Source organism: Phyllostomus hastatus, unplaced genomic scaffold (assembly GCF_019186645.2).
Source record: "Phyllostomus hastatus isolate PE091 unplaced genomic scaffold, TTU_PhHast_1.1 phas_contig_1021, whole genome shotgun sequence".
Classification (NCBI taxonomy): domain Eukaryota; kingdom Metazoa; phylum Chordata; class Mammalia; order Chiroptera; family Phyllostomidae; genus Phyllostomus; species Phyllostomus hastatus.
The window spans coordinates 847,631-864,074 of record NW_025333505.1 but is presented as its reverse complement, the minus strand read 5'-3'; the positions used below and the strand labels follow the sequence as shown (position 1 = coordinate 864,074).

Below are 16,444 nucleotides of genomic sequence, written 5' to 3'. Positions count from 1 at the left end.
GAACAGACCCACAGTGCAGACCCCTGGAAAGGCAAGCCAGGGATGAGGGGAACCCTCCCCCACGTCCCAGGCCAGAGAGGGCCTGCAGGGGGGGCCCACTGCTCTGTAGCTGCGCTGGGAACCCCAGCTGCTGCCGAGGGGACCACGGGCTGCACCACTGCTTGGCCGTGCCCAGGGGACACACAGGCCCAGTCACTCCGTGCCAGCCCCCAGCCCCAGGGCAGTGCCCCTTCCCCGCCCCCCTGCAGGGCCATCACCGCCTTGGTGTTCAAGGAGGAAGTGGCTGGCAGGAGCTCTGTGTGCAGAGGGGAGCACTGGCCACACAGGCACTGCCCCAGGACCCCAGCAGCTGTCGGGGAGGCTTTGGGAGACGGGGAACCAGGGAGCTCCTGCAGTCACAGCCGAGGAGACGCTCCTTTGTTGACACTGAGACGCTACCCCTACCCCGGGCCAGCAGGTGCAGGCGGCCCTTTGTCCCAGACTCTCTGCCTTGGAGGTGGACCCACCCCAGGACAGGGAGGGGGAGGCACCAGCAGCCCCGGCGCCGGGCCGCGGAGTCTGCACCGGGTCTGGAGGGAACAGAAGCATGACTAAGCTGGCTTGTATTCTGCCAACCCAGGGAAAATGTAATTAACTCGGCAGCTAGACTCAGCAAAGCCCGTGAGAGCCTCCGAGGAGGAATGGGCCCCTGGGGCTCAGAGGTGATGCCAGAGGAAAGGGAAGGCCACCCTCCCCGATCCCCCGAGGCCCCTGTCTCATGCCCGCGCTTCAGTAAAGGGACAAGACAATGGAACCCAGGGCGCCGGCCACTGAACAGGACCTCCTGCCTCTAGGAGTCCCGGGGGGTGGGGGATCTGGCGCTGTGTCTCCAAGTCACCTGTCCCACCAAGACAAGCAAACTCCCAGACGCCGGGTCAGAGCCAGACCAATTGTGTCAGTACACCCCTAGCTTATTTTTTATTTTCTTTATTTTTTAAAGGGGAAGGGAGAGAAACACAGATGCTCGAGGGAAGCATCAGTCAGCTGCCTCTCGCACGCCCCCAGCTGGGGACCTGGCCCGGAACCTTGGCATGCGCCCTGCCTGGGAATCGAACCGGCGACCTGTCGGTTCACAGGCTGGTGCCCAACCCACCGAGCCACACCAGCCAGGGCAGAATGTAGCCCTAGCTTATAATTCCATATCGAGAGACAGAAGATCAGGCACACACGAGCAGCCCCCCAGGAACAGAATCGGGAAGGCTGGCTGGTGTCGGCCTGGAACCTGCTCCCCCCAAGCTCGCAGCCCCCCAGAAGGAGGCAGAAGACCGACACTGTCTTCTCACCCATCAAACGGGCCCCCTCTTGCCCTCCGAGACTCGGGTTTGTGTTTAGACAGCGTGTGCTGAGCTGTATAGGTTTTTATTTGCTTAACATGACCATAGCTTTTGGACACGTTCAACTATGGTAGTCTCTAAATTCCTTCATTATTTTACCTTTTTTCCCATGACTTTAGGAAATGGGTTCTCAGCTCCTCTTCCCTTGAAAGTCCACGGTCCCTCCCGCATTCCCCCCCAGACTGAGGCCCGGGAGGGCGGCCGCCCAGCTCCCTCCCGCGGTCCCAGGGATTTCCTCGGGCACCGTCTCCCTGCACGCACGTCTGCGCACGCAGGCACGGTTAAGTGGTTTGGTTTGAATGTCTGCCTGTCACTGCGGGACCAGAGTCCTTGATGCATTCTCCGCGGCCTGAGAGAACCCTCGTATTGGGTTGGCATCCAGTGTCAGGAGTGTCTTGGATTCGTTCCGTATTTTTTCACAGACTTCGGTGAGGATGTCATGAACTCTGACTAGAAACATAATTTTAAGAGAAAACAGTGGCTTCATGTCAGTCCCGAACACGATGGTGGCATTGACGGAATGAGGTGCAGTGCAGTGGGCTCTGGGCTCATCGAGGGGGCTGGGGAGGGAGGGAGAGACGGAGAGCGGAACCCCCCGTGTTGGCAGCGCAGGGGGCTCCCCGTACGCTCGGGCTGATGTGCTTCTCAGAGTTGTCTTTTGTTAACACGTGATCGTGGCCATGGTCTGTTCCGGAAGCTTCCACTGCGTTTCAGAAGAGCTTGCCCAGTGGGAAGCCTCTGAGGGCTGACTGGCTCCAGTCAAACGCTTCCTGTTCGGTTGATGAAAGGAAAAGAGTCAAAACTAATAGATATCTTCCCAGCCGAGGGTTAAGTCGTTTAAACAACCTGAGGCAAGGAAATGTGGCAAGTGTCCCCCCCGCCCCCCCGCACTGGGAGCCATCAGTGAGGATGTCCTAGAACCTGTGACCAACACAGGCACACCTACGTTCCTTAAGGGACATTTAAAAGTCACTGGTGTGGACCTTAAACCTTAATCACTCATTAGGGAGTCAGCCTTTCGGATGTTTGCAAAGGCAGACACTCGGGTTTGTCCCAGAGCCCCAGCAGTGTGGAAGGAAACCCACCACGCTTACCTGGGCTCCTCTGGTGCTGAAGCGTCCATTGCACCTGCCAACTGGCGGGCAGTGTGAGTCAGTTCGCGTCCCCGAGCCCTGAGAGTGCCCCGGCTGGACAGGGCGATCACGTCTCCCACGCTGGCTCCGGGGGGTCAGGAACTCACGTAGCAGCCGTGCAGGTGCCTGGCTGAGATGCAGTCGTTTATTCTCGCACTCAGCAAATATTGATCCACTGGCCCAGGAACCGTGCTAGCGAGGTGCCTGAGACCTGCAGGTGAGCACCTGGGGGCCGGCCCAGGAGGACAGCTGGAATTTCCCTAGTTCTGCCCAGACGAGGCAGCCTGGCCAGCCCCCTGCTGGACCAGCAGCCTTGTGCTCACCTTCCCTCCCTTCACTCTGGAGCCCCTGGGCAGCATAGCTCCAGCCCGCGGGGAAAGCCCCGCCCCGCACATCGGAGCAGCCCCCCTGGCCCTGAGGCGCTGCGGCCTCCCCAGCAGGAGCAGAGGCTGCTCCCACCCTGAGCCTGTGCGGCCTCTCCTCCTCCTCTAGGACACGCGGCTCTAGGTTTGATGGTCCCCTGGCCCACGTTCCCAGCGATGACACCAGGTAGCTGCAAAGAATTACCAGGGGAACGCCTTACACAGACGGCTTTTCTGGGCCCACCCCAGACCTGCTGGGAATCAGATGGTTTGCCTGGGAAGCCCAGTTTGGGAACCACTGTTTCCGGTCACAAGATCACCTTTGTCTGGGCGTTTCAGCATCCGCAGGCATTGCCCGCTGATACTCCCCAGAGCTCCCCCTTCCCGGCTGCTGCTTGCCCAGCCCGCAGAACCTCACCACCAGGTCTGTCTTATCCCACACACGGAAGTCTCATCCCTGTAGCGAAGGAAAAGGGTCAGGTTTTCGTATACCTGCAGCCCGCTCTGGGCCGTGCACCAGGCAGAGGGTACGCTGTGGGCTGCACTGTAAGGACAGCCCTCCGGCACACCCGGCGTGTGTGTGTGTCCGGGGTTCTCCGCAGTGAGGGAGCCTCACCCTCAGCCACGCTCGCTGCGCTGCCTTCCGAGATGGAGGAGAGAAAGGAGCCGCTGATCTCAGGGACTTGCCAAAAAGTCCTTAAACTTTCACCTTTGTTATGGCTACAACGTGGTTTTTATTTTTTTATTAGAAAGGACCTTCTTTTATTCTTTTTAAATTTATTTATTGATTTTTAGAGAGAGAGAGAGGTTGATTTATGGTTCTGCTTATTTATGAAATTTATTGATTGCTTCTTATATGTGCCCTGACCAGGAATCGAACCTGCAACCTTGGTGTATCAGGACGATGCTCTAACCAGCTGAGCTACCTGGCCAGGACCTAGAACATGGTTTTTAAATTTACACAAAGTGAAGTTCAGTGAGTTTTGGCAAACATCTATGTTCAGGTGACCACCACCCTAATCAACACAGAGAGCAACTCCGTGGGTAACCCCAAAATTTCCCTTGTGCTCTGTGATCACTCCTCCCAACCCCCCGGTCTCCTCTCAGCCCCCCGGGAGTCACTGATGTGTGGGCTGTCCCTATCGTGTTGCCTTTTCCCAAATGACGTTTGTCATACAAGTGGAAACAAATTCTCCTGGCCACAGCACTTCAAGGGTCGTGTATTTAAACAAATTTTGGACACGGGGCTGACTATTCCTTCTTAGTTTTTTGGTTTCTGCCTCTTATAACCTGATATGCCTGAACCATCTTGTGGGTCCTAATGCTTCCGCCGCACAGGTGACGGGTCAGAAAACCTAGAAGAAGCTGGCACTTCACTTGGCAAACACAGCTTCCCTTTCCAAGGGCAAGCGGCAGCTTCCTGGTTTTCTTCCCCGTGGCCAAGGTTTCCCCACCCCCCACCGACCCTCCCACCTCACCTGCTGCCCTTTGCCCACTTCCGACCCTCCCGTGGCCAGTAGTTGCGGGAGGAGGGGCCGTTCCTGCCGCTGGACCAGGGGACAGAGCGAGCTTCCTGCCGCCAAGGCTTCGCCACTGCACCTGCACCTGAGACAGGAGTACTCCTTTCTTCCTTCCTTTGAGGGGGAACATACTAACAAAAGAAAACATACTTGGTTTTAGAGGATGCGAGAACTTTAAGATGCTCCTGGGGAGTGTGGGGTGATGCAGCCCTTCCCGAAGGAGAGCGGAGGAAGCGGCAGGAACAGACAGGTGCGGGGGGCGGGGGGGCAGGGGTCTCGCACAGTCAGAACGTGGGTGTTGGACAGGTGAGCGCTGCCCTGGCCCTCTCCTGGCCAGCGGGAGCCACCAGGCCTGGGTGAGACCAGGAGGCAAGAGAAGGTCCCTTGGAGGCCCAAGAAAATCGGCAAACACTAGGTTTCCTTTTCCAGATCCCAGACGTACCAGACATGCCTCAAACACAGCCCCTCTGCCCCGGTCTCCATGTGTGTCTTCCTGCCCGTAGCGTCCGGCACAGCCACGCTCTCCGTCCCACGGCAAGTGCCGTCCGCAGCAAGGACGGGCACCGTCTCCGTGGAGTAAATAAACACACAAACCCGAAAGAAGCTTTCTCTAAAAGGCCCGCCTCTCAAGGCCCTCCCTGAAGATCAGCCGTATCTGAGGTGTCTGACCTGGGCGCCCTGTGAAATTGTAGCCCAGACACCCAAGAGGCAGAGTCGCTCGTGCGCTGTGGGTGTTGCCCACGTGTGGGAGGCTGCAAGTAAAATTAGTTTAAAAGCAAACAGACAAGGGAAAAAAACTCCAGTCCATATCTTAGACCTCTCCTCGAATGTGCTGCTGTCACTCCACACAGTTCAGTCCGTGCCGCCAGCCCCGAACTCCACTCCGCGGTTTCCGCCCTCCCTGCACCTGCAGTTCTGTAGTCTAGGCTCCGGTCCCTGGTCCCCGCTCCTGGGCTGGAAGCAGCCGGCAGGAACCCCAGCTGCCGACAAAGGACGGTCCTGGGGGCTCTGGAGTCTGACGGGCCAGTGGGAAATCCACCTGCTTCAGGGAAACCAGCGGCACGCACACCTGAGCCGGGCGGACGGCTGGAGGCAAGTACTGCCTGCGGGAGGCTCGCTACTTTGAGATGCTGAATTCCAGGAGGGGTGCCTGCGCCCCTGGGCACGAGGGCTGGGGGGAGGGTGAGGGAGGGGACGAGTCCAGGTGCTGAGCAGGGTGCTGCCCCCAGGTTTTAGCAGTGCTTCTGGTGCGGGGATCCCCGATTCTTGGTGGGGTCCCCATGCACGACTGGACCAGGTTGGGTGTTCTTGTGGGAGTAGGGTGACCCCAGGACTGAACCGCCCAGGGTGCTTGGGTTTGCGGTAGAAGCACCCCGATGGGGTGCCCCACAGAGTCGCCGCGGGGAGCAGGTAAAGGAGGAGGAGGAAAACCGGACAAGAGTGTGTGGCTTTGTGCGGCGAGTGCGTGTGTGCGAGCAAAGCAGAGGTGTGTGTGGTGGGGACAGTCAGAAGTGTTCACGGGATTTCCACGACTTGTTTAAAGAGGAGAGTTTCCTTTTCAACTTAGAGCAAATTGGTTGGCTTTTGTAGCAAAGATGCTGATAAACAACAACAAGGTACAATGCTTTCTGTACGCATAAACACCCCCACGCTGGACAGTGTCAGCGAGCAGGAGCCTGCCTGCCTGCCCCTGCAGAGTACATGATCCCCTGAGTAAAAAGGGGTTTAATTAATGATTTGAGGGAAGATAACGGGTACGGGCCGCTCGGAGCATTATGTCCCATTTAAAGTAATGTTTCTGTTTATCTCGGTTTTTATAAAGAGTAAGAAGAGCATCAAAATGCCTCTTGGGTTTCCCCCCTTTGAAAATCTGCACACGGCTTGCTTGTCCCTGAGAAAGGCTTTACTTTTCCACCCTCACGTTTGGCTCTCGGCCCTCGGGAGGGGGCTCCCCTCCCCGTGGAGTCTGACCCCCACCGTCAGGAGGTAAAGAACAGAATCGATCCTCTCGCTTTTTCTCTGCATCGCACCTAATCCTCGCCATTAGCACATCAGAAGTGCACAGCCTCCTATTGATTCACATCATTAACAACGGAAGCTCTTCTTTGGACTAGGAAACCAAAGAATTAAGGGGATTGTGGGTCCCTCCAGAAGATTTCTTTAGAGAACTCCCCCCTGATCTGCACCGTGTCTTTAACCACATTGGGGGGGGGGGCACTGAGGACGAGATGTCTCACTGCTGCTTCTGCAGGTCCAGTCTGCCTCTACTTTCTCCAGAGCTGAGAGTCACGACACCCTTTACAAAGTCGTAAGGACACGCGGGGGCCCCTTGGGTTCAAGGCAGGCCTGCGTCGCGGGTGGGAAAACCAGACAGCCGGCGGCGGCTGTCTCCTCTGGACCGTCTCTGGGGCCGAGGTCTGGGTTCTGGCCCACAGCCAGCGCCGAGCCGGGAGCTCGGGGAGCGCGCCGCACTGGGTCGCGGCGCAGCTCTGATTCTGGAGAAGTGCCGTGGGGGCCGGTGGGAATCTGGAGCAGCACAAGCACGGCGGCGCCTCGGTTCTGCTGCAACAACGCCTCTTGCCAGGCTGCACCTGCTCCCGGGAGGGTCCAGGTCGCAGGTTCACTGCATTTGGTCTCGTCAGGAAGCTCTCCTTTGCTTCTGCATGGGTATCGGAGCCATGCTGCAGACACCCAGCCCAGAACGCGGTATTGGGAAGACTCTCTGTCTCGTGTGGTTGCTGGCTGGTGTTTGAGCCCCAGGCTGCTGAGACTAGTAGCAGAACTGATGGCAGCCACCGTCTCTCGAAAGTCTGTTGGGTACCATCATCTATGCTAAGGCCTCTGCTTGTATTGTTCCAGTTAATTCTCACGTTATTCTCACCTGACATCATCCCCGTCCTACAGACAGAAAGCTGAGGCTTCAGGAGGGTGCAGTGCTAGCCCAGTGCTACTCGCCTTGTAAGTGTGGGGTGGGAGCCCCGTCTGTGTGGCCCCTCAGGGTCTCCACTGTCCGACTGCGCTCCCCTTCACACCCCCGGACTTCGGAGAACGGGACAGACTGTGGGTAAACGAGTGCGGCCTTCGTGTCGTCTCGCTGCCAAAGGGGTGGACACTCAGGAAACCTCGGGGCACTGGCGGCTGACAGCCCCTCCCCAGAATCCATGCTCTGTATCCGGCCCAGTCTCTGGTTTCCCAGTGACGAGGAGGGCAGTGTCCCTGTGACCCCCCCGGAGCGGGGATCCTCGCTGTCCCGGGGGCCTCAGTGACACCCGGGGGAACGAAAGGAGAGCAGGGGATTGAGTGAGCGGAGGTCGAGCCAGCACATCTGGAAGAGAAGAGTGCTTCCTGTTTTCATTGCTCCTCCTCGTCCGAATCAGCCAAGCTCGGAGGGTTTTCTTTGGGGGGAGGGGGAGGTTTGGTCCCCAGGGAGGGGCCTCCCCGTCAGTCGGTGGCCCACAAACTGCTCCGGCTGCACTGCCGTACCCACACCTTCAGGACCACCCGCCGCCGGGCTTCTCGCGGGGCAGTGCGAACGTGCAGTCTGAATCCTCAGCAAAAAGTCGGAAACTTTCATCACTTCAGAAGTCTGTGTCCTGAAAGCCGCCCTCTCCGTCTGTGTCTGTAGCACACAGGAGGTTGATGGAGGGGGAGAGGCTCCTTGGAGAGTCAGGAGGCCTCACCTTCCTGCAGATTCCGTAGTGTCCATCCTTCTCGCTCTGATGTAACCTGTGCGCGTTCTCCCCCCCGCCCAGCCTCTGGTGAGGGCAAGGCTGTGCAGCCCCCAGAGGGTCTGGGGCGCGGCCTCCGTCGTCGGTCACTCTCGGTCCTGAGACCGTCGTGCGTCTGCGGGTGCGCGCACACGGAGTTGGGTCGTTGCGCTGCTTCTGGAAACAACCACCGTCCGAATGGGTTTTCACTCTGCAGGCTCACCTTTTCCTCTTCTGCTCCCTTGGAGCTGGTGGTCACTGGGGTAGGGGCTGCATCAGTGCTCGCCGAGACCTGACCTTCGTTACAGCCCGAGGGGAAGGCCTGCCACGCAGATGAAGCCCGGGTTGGCGCTGTGCAGGGTGGAGGAGAAGGGGACGGTTTAACCACTCCAAGCGAGCCCTTTCAGAAACAAAAACTATTTCCATTAAAACGCTAATCCCAAACCTCACCAGGTAAATCCGCTCAGAGGACAGCAGACGAAATTTCTTTCCTTGGAAAAGGGACCTTCAAGGGAGAGCGTGTCCTCAGAGGTGCAGAGGGCAACTCCCTCTGGAAGTGGTGAGGCTGGGAGAGCCCCAGGCGCCGGCCCCACCCCCACCCTCATCTCCGTGTGTAACTCTCCAGAAAGTTAAAGACCCCCAAAACAGGAGGCCTGGCCAGGCCCCTCCCAGCTTGAGCCCCCACAGGGCCCCGGTCCCCAAGCACCTCTTCACCCAGGGTCCTGCAGCTCTCTCTGCCCTCCCGGGAGAAGTGGCCAGTCCCTCCCCCCGCCCTCACTGAGCATCTGCACCTGAACTTCTCGGACTCTAGTTTATTTCAGCATGTGCAATGTATCTAATTTATGTTCCTGGGTCTAGCAGCCCATCCTCAGCACAGGAACCGGGTCCCATTTCTCTCTCTGGCCTTTCCTTCTCCATCTCCGTCTCTTCTACCTGCGAGTTTCCTGCTTCACAGCAGATACTTCATCAATCAGTTCATTCCCGCCGCCCCCCCCCCCCGCCGGTGCAGCAGACACATCACCTCAGGTGCTAAGAGCATCTGTCGAGGGGACCGATCGGTGACTGTGGAGGAACTCTGTAAGTCTGGGGAAGCGCCAGGAAATGCCCTCTTCCAAGCATGTCTTTTTAAAAGGCAGTTTCCAGGAAGCACTGACTGGTAAAATGGTGACGGACAAAATCCTGGAGCAGATTCCGGAGTAGGTGATACGCGGGAATTTGGAGAGTGGCGTGATTCGCATGACCCACGGCGAGTTCTCCAGAATCAGGCCGCACGGAGCTAGAGCCGTGACTCCTGCATGCCAGATGAGCGGAAAGGGGGTACTTGAGAACAACTCGGGGTGCGTTCTGACCGGTGTGACATTGTCGCGGCAGACGGGCCGCGGTCTGATCACACCCCTCGCGTGCCGTGGCTGCGGGGTGTCCCGGGGCAGGCATCATAAAGCCCTGCCGAGTGGCCTTGACTTAGGACTCCTTCATTTCAGCGAAACGTGTGTCGCAGCCTGTCGCGGTCCGTCTTTGCACTTACTCGACACGTGCCCCTGAAAGGCACACCGGGTGCCAGACGTCGTACCCGGTGCTGACTCAGTGTCTGTGACTCAGACAGAGGAGGCCGCGGCTTCGCGCTCGCAGGGAGCACGCAGCCCGCTCAGAGGTAATCACCCGGAATTCTCTTCGGAACAAAGCAGGAGGCCAGATGCGTCATCTGTTCCCCTGAGTCCCGGCCTCCCGGGCGCACGGCGCGCTGCTCGGAGCGGTCTGTCAGCCTCGCCCGGTCACTTCTTACTCCCTCGTGGGGCTGTGTTTCCCTTCGTGGCACCTTTCTTTCTGTGCAGTTATCTCAGAGGTGTGTCCACATGTGTAGTTGCCCGCTGTCCGCCCCTGAGCCCGCAGCGTGGACGAGGGGAGGCCCCTCCTTTCTGCTCAACACGTGTGTCCGTGGAAGCCGTTTCCATTCCTGCCAATCAAACTCCCAAATGATGGAAAGTTAGGGGCGGGTAACTGATAAGGTGAATAAGAGAATCAAAAGTCATCAGAACAGCATGTGCAGACGCCCTCAGATCATTAGAAATGTGTAATTCAATGTAAGGCACCATCATGATTTTAAGTGTCTATAAATCGGAGCCAAAACCAAAAAAATGGAGTTAAATACAAGTTCACACAGTTACGTGAGTTCAAGGTGAAGGAGACGAGGGCAGCTCTGGGCACACGGCGGGGTATCGGCCGTGAAAATTCGATCTCAGAGCTGCCGGCGTGAAGGCAGCGTCCAGGGGCCCCGCTGTCGGGCGTGTCTGGCTTGTCGTCCGGCTAGGAGTTCCGTGTCATGAAACGGGCATCGCCAAGGCAGGACGTGGCCGGCGGAGGGTGACCCACCCAGAGAACAGCAGCGGGCGTTGGGGGCAGTTAGCCCGAAGGGGAGGGGCGTGGGGGCGGCGGGGGCTGCCTGTGACTCCCCGGGGGGTGCTGGCAGGGAGACGCAGGGCCTGTGTGTGCGTTCGGGGCTGGGTGAGAACCGCTGGGTCTGGCGGGCAGGTGTCCTTTCGGGGTAAAGGGGGTGATGGCCCGAGCCCGCAGCCCGTCACCTGGAGAGGCCCAAGCCGGCCGTCACTGCGGGTGTCCGGAGAGAAGCTGGACAGCACGGGACCGAGAGGGAAGCTGTCAGAGCTTGGGCGTCTGGGCTTTGTCGTCCCACCTCTTACGTGACCGGTCCGTCCGTCCATCCGTTGTAAGTGTGGTGCTGTCATTCCATCCCCACCGACCCTCGTCCTGTCCGGCCTGACACCGGATGAAATACCACCGTGCACACTTGGCTCCCAACACAGGAAAGTGCTTGGACTCCACTGGCCTCGGGGCATCTGTCCTGGTTCATTTGGTGGCTCTCCCCACCCCCGGGGGCAGCTCCCCCTCTGTCACCCGCCCCTCCTTGGGGGGGAGTTGGACGCCGTTGCTGGACGGAGCCCTCTGAACCCTGCCGTCCCGCCGGGCCTTGTGGATACGCGTGTCTGTGCGCAAACTGCTTCACCCTCTCCAGCGGCGCCTGCGGGCCCCAGCCTCCCTGGTGACCTGGGTGCAGCGGGAGCTCAGGAAACACAGAGAGAGCAACTGAGGAACGCCACTTGGATATGTTTTTCTAAAGCACATCCAAGGTTCTTTCTCTCTTCAACACTTCTTCGGAATTGTAACACTTGTAGAACAGGAGTTCAATTGGGTTTCTTTTTAATGCCAGTTGGAAGATGTGGGGGCTTGAGCTAGACGGTGATTCGTGGACACCCACAGCACCCGGCAGACTCCTGGTGTGTGTTGGAGGTGCAGCTGGTGCCCCCTGCTGGTGAGTTCGGTTTGGGGGTGCGGAAAAGAGAAACACAAATCTGTGTGCGTGTGCGTTGAAACTGAGGCTCGAAGAGATTTGGGAACTTTCACCTGAGGCCGCCAAGCTGTTCGTGGCAAGGCTGGGCCTCCCCCCAGATGACAGCTCTTGCTTCTCCTTCTTGCCTAGTTACGCGAGGTTTGCACAAAAAGGGATAAATGAGTACAAAGCCTGTCAGCTGCCTGACATTGGTGTGACCACTTTCTGAAGCTGCACATGACAGGCAGCGTGTAGCGGCCACCCAACTAGCCAGTCGATGTGCGGTGGTTTTCAGCCCGGCCTCGGTGCCTCTGGAATCAATACGCTGTCTCTGGCGATAGGTGTTCAGAACCACAAAATGCACTTTGGCTGAGCTCTTCTCGGAGGCTGTCCTCTGTTTCGGGGGCACCATTTCCCGGCGACATCATGAATTATTAGCGGGGCGGCGGGCAGCGGAGCACGGCCATCTCTTGCTGGGGCCTCCTCGCAGGAGCCTGGTCTGCGGGTTCGTGGGGCCGGCCCCAGTCGTCGAGCCTGTAGCCCCCCCTGCGAGCAGTGCGCACTGCAAATCCAGACCTTCATTCCGCCGCTGGTTTGTGGGTGATGCAGAAGGAGTCCTTTCCCCTCCGAACGGGGTGTCCCCAGGCCTCTTGTAAAGCCCAGGAACTGGGAGAACAACGACAGAAACTAGCACCAGTGGTCCCACTGCGTGCGGCTACTCAGTGCGTTCGTCCCATAAACACCGAGCCCCTCCCCGCCAGGCCGGCCATGGCTCTGTCGGGAGGCCACGTGCACGAGGGGCACCCTGGGTCTCAGGCTGTCTCCCGAGTCTCAGGGGGCGTCCCCGCCAGCATCCCCCTTTGCACAGGTTCCCCTCTTCGCCTTTCTCCAAAGCCACCTGCCCTGGGTTTCAGGCTGTGTCACCCGTCTCCCTCAGAGCAGGCCTGGCCAGATCGCATGGGGGGAGGTAGAGGGATGCTGAGGGATCACAACTCAGCTCTGCTGAAGCATTGTCCGGAAACAACACTGCTGGTTGCGAAAGCACGTGCTAAGAAAGGCTGCCAGGGAGAGCCCGGGGCAGGGTTGGCGGGGCGGACACCCGGGGATTCTTGGGGGCCACTTTCAGGTCCTGTACGAAGGCAGTGCTTTCCTCTGAGGAGTGCCCTAACGCATGACCTCGGAGCACGCTTCGGGTGGGAGACGGGAGAAAACGAAATGCAAGGGAGAACGACCGTGAGGATTTCATTAAAGGTGCCGCACATGTACTTTCCTATGGTCCTGGAGTCACATTGGGTCATGCAAAACACTGTATTCCGGAACGATTTCTACCCCAGAACCCGGACTCTGAGGCCAGCGTGCTGCATTTTCTGTAAAACGCTCCCTTTTGTCTCTGAAGGGACCTGAAGAAAACAAAAAAGAAAGAAAATGGGGGGGGGAACCTCACTGCTAGCAAAAACTCTTTTATAAATCAACATTCTCTGAGAAGCTTTTAAGCATAAAGCCCTATTGTTCTATAAAGTTTCTTACACAAATGACAGCACTATTAGAATCTCAGATGACATTATTCTCAAAAGCTTTCTACCAGGGTGAAAGTTATTTTAAGTAGTTTCTTAGGGATGAATTTTCACACAAACGCTCAGACACACACAAATAACCGGAAGCAAAAAGAGAGTTTGTACAAACTTCCAGTTTCCGTGTTCCAGGGGCTTGGTGGTGATGGTGGTTACGAGGGCGTATCTTCAATATTTGGGAGAATTCACCAAAACTGCACACACACTTAAAATAGGCACATTTGTTATATACTGATTATACGTCAGTAAGCTTGATTTTAAAAGTTAAAGGTAAACCCCAAAAAGTCAGTGGTATATTCCATTAATACGTTTGTATCTGTGGTCTCCTGCTCCTGGTATTTTTATTTCCAAGGATTTCAGTCTGAGCACAGAGTTAGAAGTCTCCTGTGTTAGGACTGAAGGTTAGCCCGGAGGTTAACTCTTAGCCCTAAATTCATGTTATTGTGAGACAAAGGCAAAACTTAAGAAATCTCACAATAAGCCGCTCATGCAGCCCATGGGCAGCTTGTACAACTTGAAAACTCGGGTAAACCCCAGAAATCAAAACTTTCGGTTTTTCGAGGCTCAGTGGGTGTCGAGGGGTGACCAGGGAGTCTGCTGCGCTACGTTTCGATGAACTGCAAAAATCTGGTTCGGAGCCTGTCAGACAAACAGGAGCATCCAGTGTTGTGAAGCAAATCTGAGTTCCAAGTGTTTCGTTTCCGTCACGTTTTCCTGGTTCCTCTTGATAACCAAAGCACTCTTCCTTTGAACCGCTTCACAGAGAGTTCCCTGGCACGGCCAAAGCCGTCCGGCCCTGCAGGGATTCAGACTCACCCCTGAGGCCGCACGCTGTCTGGGGCGGCCCTGAAGGGGCCCAGGTCTCCCAGGAGTCCCAGAGCACAGGGGCCGGCAGCCTGGGTTTGACTCGGGACAGGGCAGAGGTGAGGGGTTCCTAAGACACCTCCCGTTTGGGGACAAGTGCCCTAAGCAGCGCCTTTCCCACCCCTGCAAAGTCAGAAACACACGCATTCTGAACAAAGCCCACCGCTTTCCTCTGTCGCCGGGCCCCAGCTCCCCCGCTCGCCCCAGAGTCACCGGCCCCCGGGGCAGGTGAGAAGTTCACAGTCCCCGCTCGGACTTGCCTGCGGACACGGAGCAGCAGGCTCCCGTCCTGGGCCATGCAGTGCCCCGGCTCTGGGCCACCACGCAGAGCTCAGACCCCGGATGTGGGCGGAAGGGGCGTCATTACTGACCAAACGGGCAGAACCTCGAACTGATTCAGCACAGGAAAGCTGGGCCTTAAAAGGGGTGCGTTTCCGAAAGTCAGCGTCTCTGTGCTCTCTGGAAGCTAGAAGTCCAGCAAATGCTGCTGCTCTCCCGAGGGCTCCCAGCGATGATGCTGGCATAGAGAAGACAATAAAGCAAACCCGCTTCCTTCCTGTGCCAGGCCAGCTGCCCTCGGAGGACACTCCACGCTGACCCTCCGATGTCCTGTCCGTGTTAACGGCGTTCAGAGACTGAATCACAAACTCATTTCAGTTGGCGGCCTTTCCTCCCTCCCACTCTAAGGGCTGAGAGTTCGCCACGTTAACTTCAGGTCCTCGGCGTCTGTGCTGGCACACGCCCCCCGTGCCGGTCCTCGTCCCTGGCCGAGAAGGCAGCCCGTGGCCCGTCTCCGCTCACCGATCTGCTCTGTTATTCAAGGCTCCAAGGGCGGAGTCGGCCAGGGCTAGCGCCCCCTCGGGAGCACTGACCGCCCGGCTCCGGCTCCAACGTGATGGGTCCGCTCGGCGTCCCCTCGTGCCCTGCACCAGCGTGGCCTCACCTGGAGTCAGACTGCCTTCTCTCCAGAAACACGTCCCCGGGTCTGAAGGCAGAGTAAGAGGCTGCACAATCTGAGGGGAGCAGAGTCCGTCAGAGGGCTGTCTGCCCACTGAGGAGAGCCACGCCCCACGCCACGCGCCACGTACCAGTCCCGGGGGGGGGAGCATCCCTTTTCCTAGCTGTGGGAACTCAGGTTTCCAGGAACCGGGGGCAGGCGCAGTAGCCCTGGTTCAGCCCTCAGTGGGCTGTGTGACCAGTGACTTAGCAGAACTCGGCCTGGGCTTTCTCCTCTATAGATTGTAACTGTTGATACTCCGCCTCCGCCCCGGCTCTGTGGCCTCCCGATGGGAGCTCCATTCTGCGCCCCAAAGAATCGAGGCTGCCTCCTTGCTTACCGGGGTGCCCAGGCTGCACCTCGAGAGACCGCAATTAAGGGCTGCACGCTTCCGTTTAAATTTTTGGAAACAGAACCGGCCTCCTTTATAAACACACATTCTCTCTGTCAGTTTTCAGATCTGCAGCTTTCAGTGATCGGAAATGCGTTAGAGCAGAGCAGCTGAGAGCAGGGTAAAAGAAGGGTTAAGATATTTAACATCCCGGGCCTGTTTCCTCTGTCAGAGGAAAAGGAAGGTAATAATAGCACCTGTTTCGCAGAGCAGCGACGAGGATTAAAGGAGGTAATGCATGTAAACTGCTCTGCGCAGGGCATAAAACACGGGCTGTAGGTGTCAGCCACTGTTATCGCCGCGGTTCCCCTGTGTCGGCCGGTCCTCGCGGAGGGAGAGAAAAATACTCGGGCCCTCAGCTCTTCCAGAACTCTCTCTACGGCTGCCACATCGGCAAAGCCTCCCTTTGTAAATAAGTACACCCCCGTGTAGATGCGCTTTCTGTGCTGAACTTGAAGGCAGTGCTTTGTGTTTTTCTAGGAAGATCCGGCAGTTCCGATCTTGCATCAACAGTGACTTGTATGCGACATCACTCTGTGTGTGTGTGCCGTTCATGACCCCAGGGGAGGGTCGTGTCAGAGTTCAGAATTTGAAGGTGCAGGCAGTTAAATTGCTGGAGAGGTGGGGTGTTTAAGCGATCCTCTGAAAGTTTCCTTTGAGGAAAGTTTGTCTTTTCTCTTGGAAGGCCCTTCACCAAACTCACTCCCTAGGCCAGTATCAAGTTATTCAACTCACAGGGATGGTTTTTTTTTTTTTTTTTTTTTGGTGTCTCAAGCTGTCTTTTTGCTGTATGAGTGTTAACAGAGTTCCGCTATCTAAACTGGAGAGCCCTGACCGCTGTGGCTCAGTTGGTTGGGCGTCGCCGGTTCGATTCCCAGTCAGGGCGCTTGCCTGGGTTTCAGGTTCGGTCCTGGTCAGGGCGTGTATGGGAGGCGACCTGTCCATGTTTCTCTGTCGCGTGGATGCCTCTCCCTCTCCTTCTCCTTCCTTTCCCCTCTGTCTAAAGATAAACGAAGTCTACACTGCCTGCAGAGGAAGTGCTTCTCGCTGCCCTGGGGCACGTAGGAAATCGTCTCCGTCGTTGGTTTGGTGCGTGTTGTTGAGGGTGCTCTGCTCACTCAGGTGCAGGCACGATACCTTTACAGTCGTCATCACTTTACAAGATTTGTCGTTTGCTCCTTCA

The 16,444-nt window shown here is 57.5% G+C and overlaps 1 protein-coding gene and 1 long non-coding RNA gene across 2 annotated transcripts in view; one reads left to right on the top strand and one right to left on the bottom strand.

Moving 5' to 3' along the window:
- The window catches only part of CNTNAP2 (contactin associated protein 2), a 1,612,013-nt gene that overhangs the window by 1,560,999 nt on the left and 34,570 nt on the right, over nt 1-16,444 (top strand). The window lies entirely within an intron of this gene.
- On the bottom strand, nt 3,372-4,879 carry LOC123815650. Its single transcript, XR_006785151.1, has 3 exons — nt 4,831-4,879; nt 4,347-4,519; nt 3,372-3,508 (listed from the first exon to the last, which is right to left on the bottom strand). It is a non-coding gene; the product is annotated as an uncharacterized LOC123815650 (long non-coding RNA).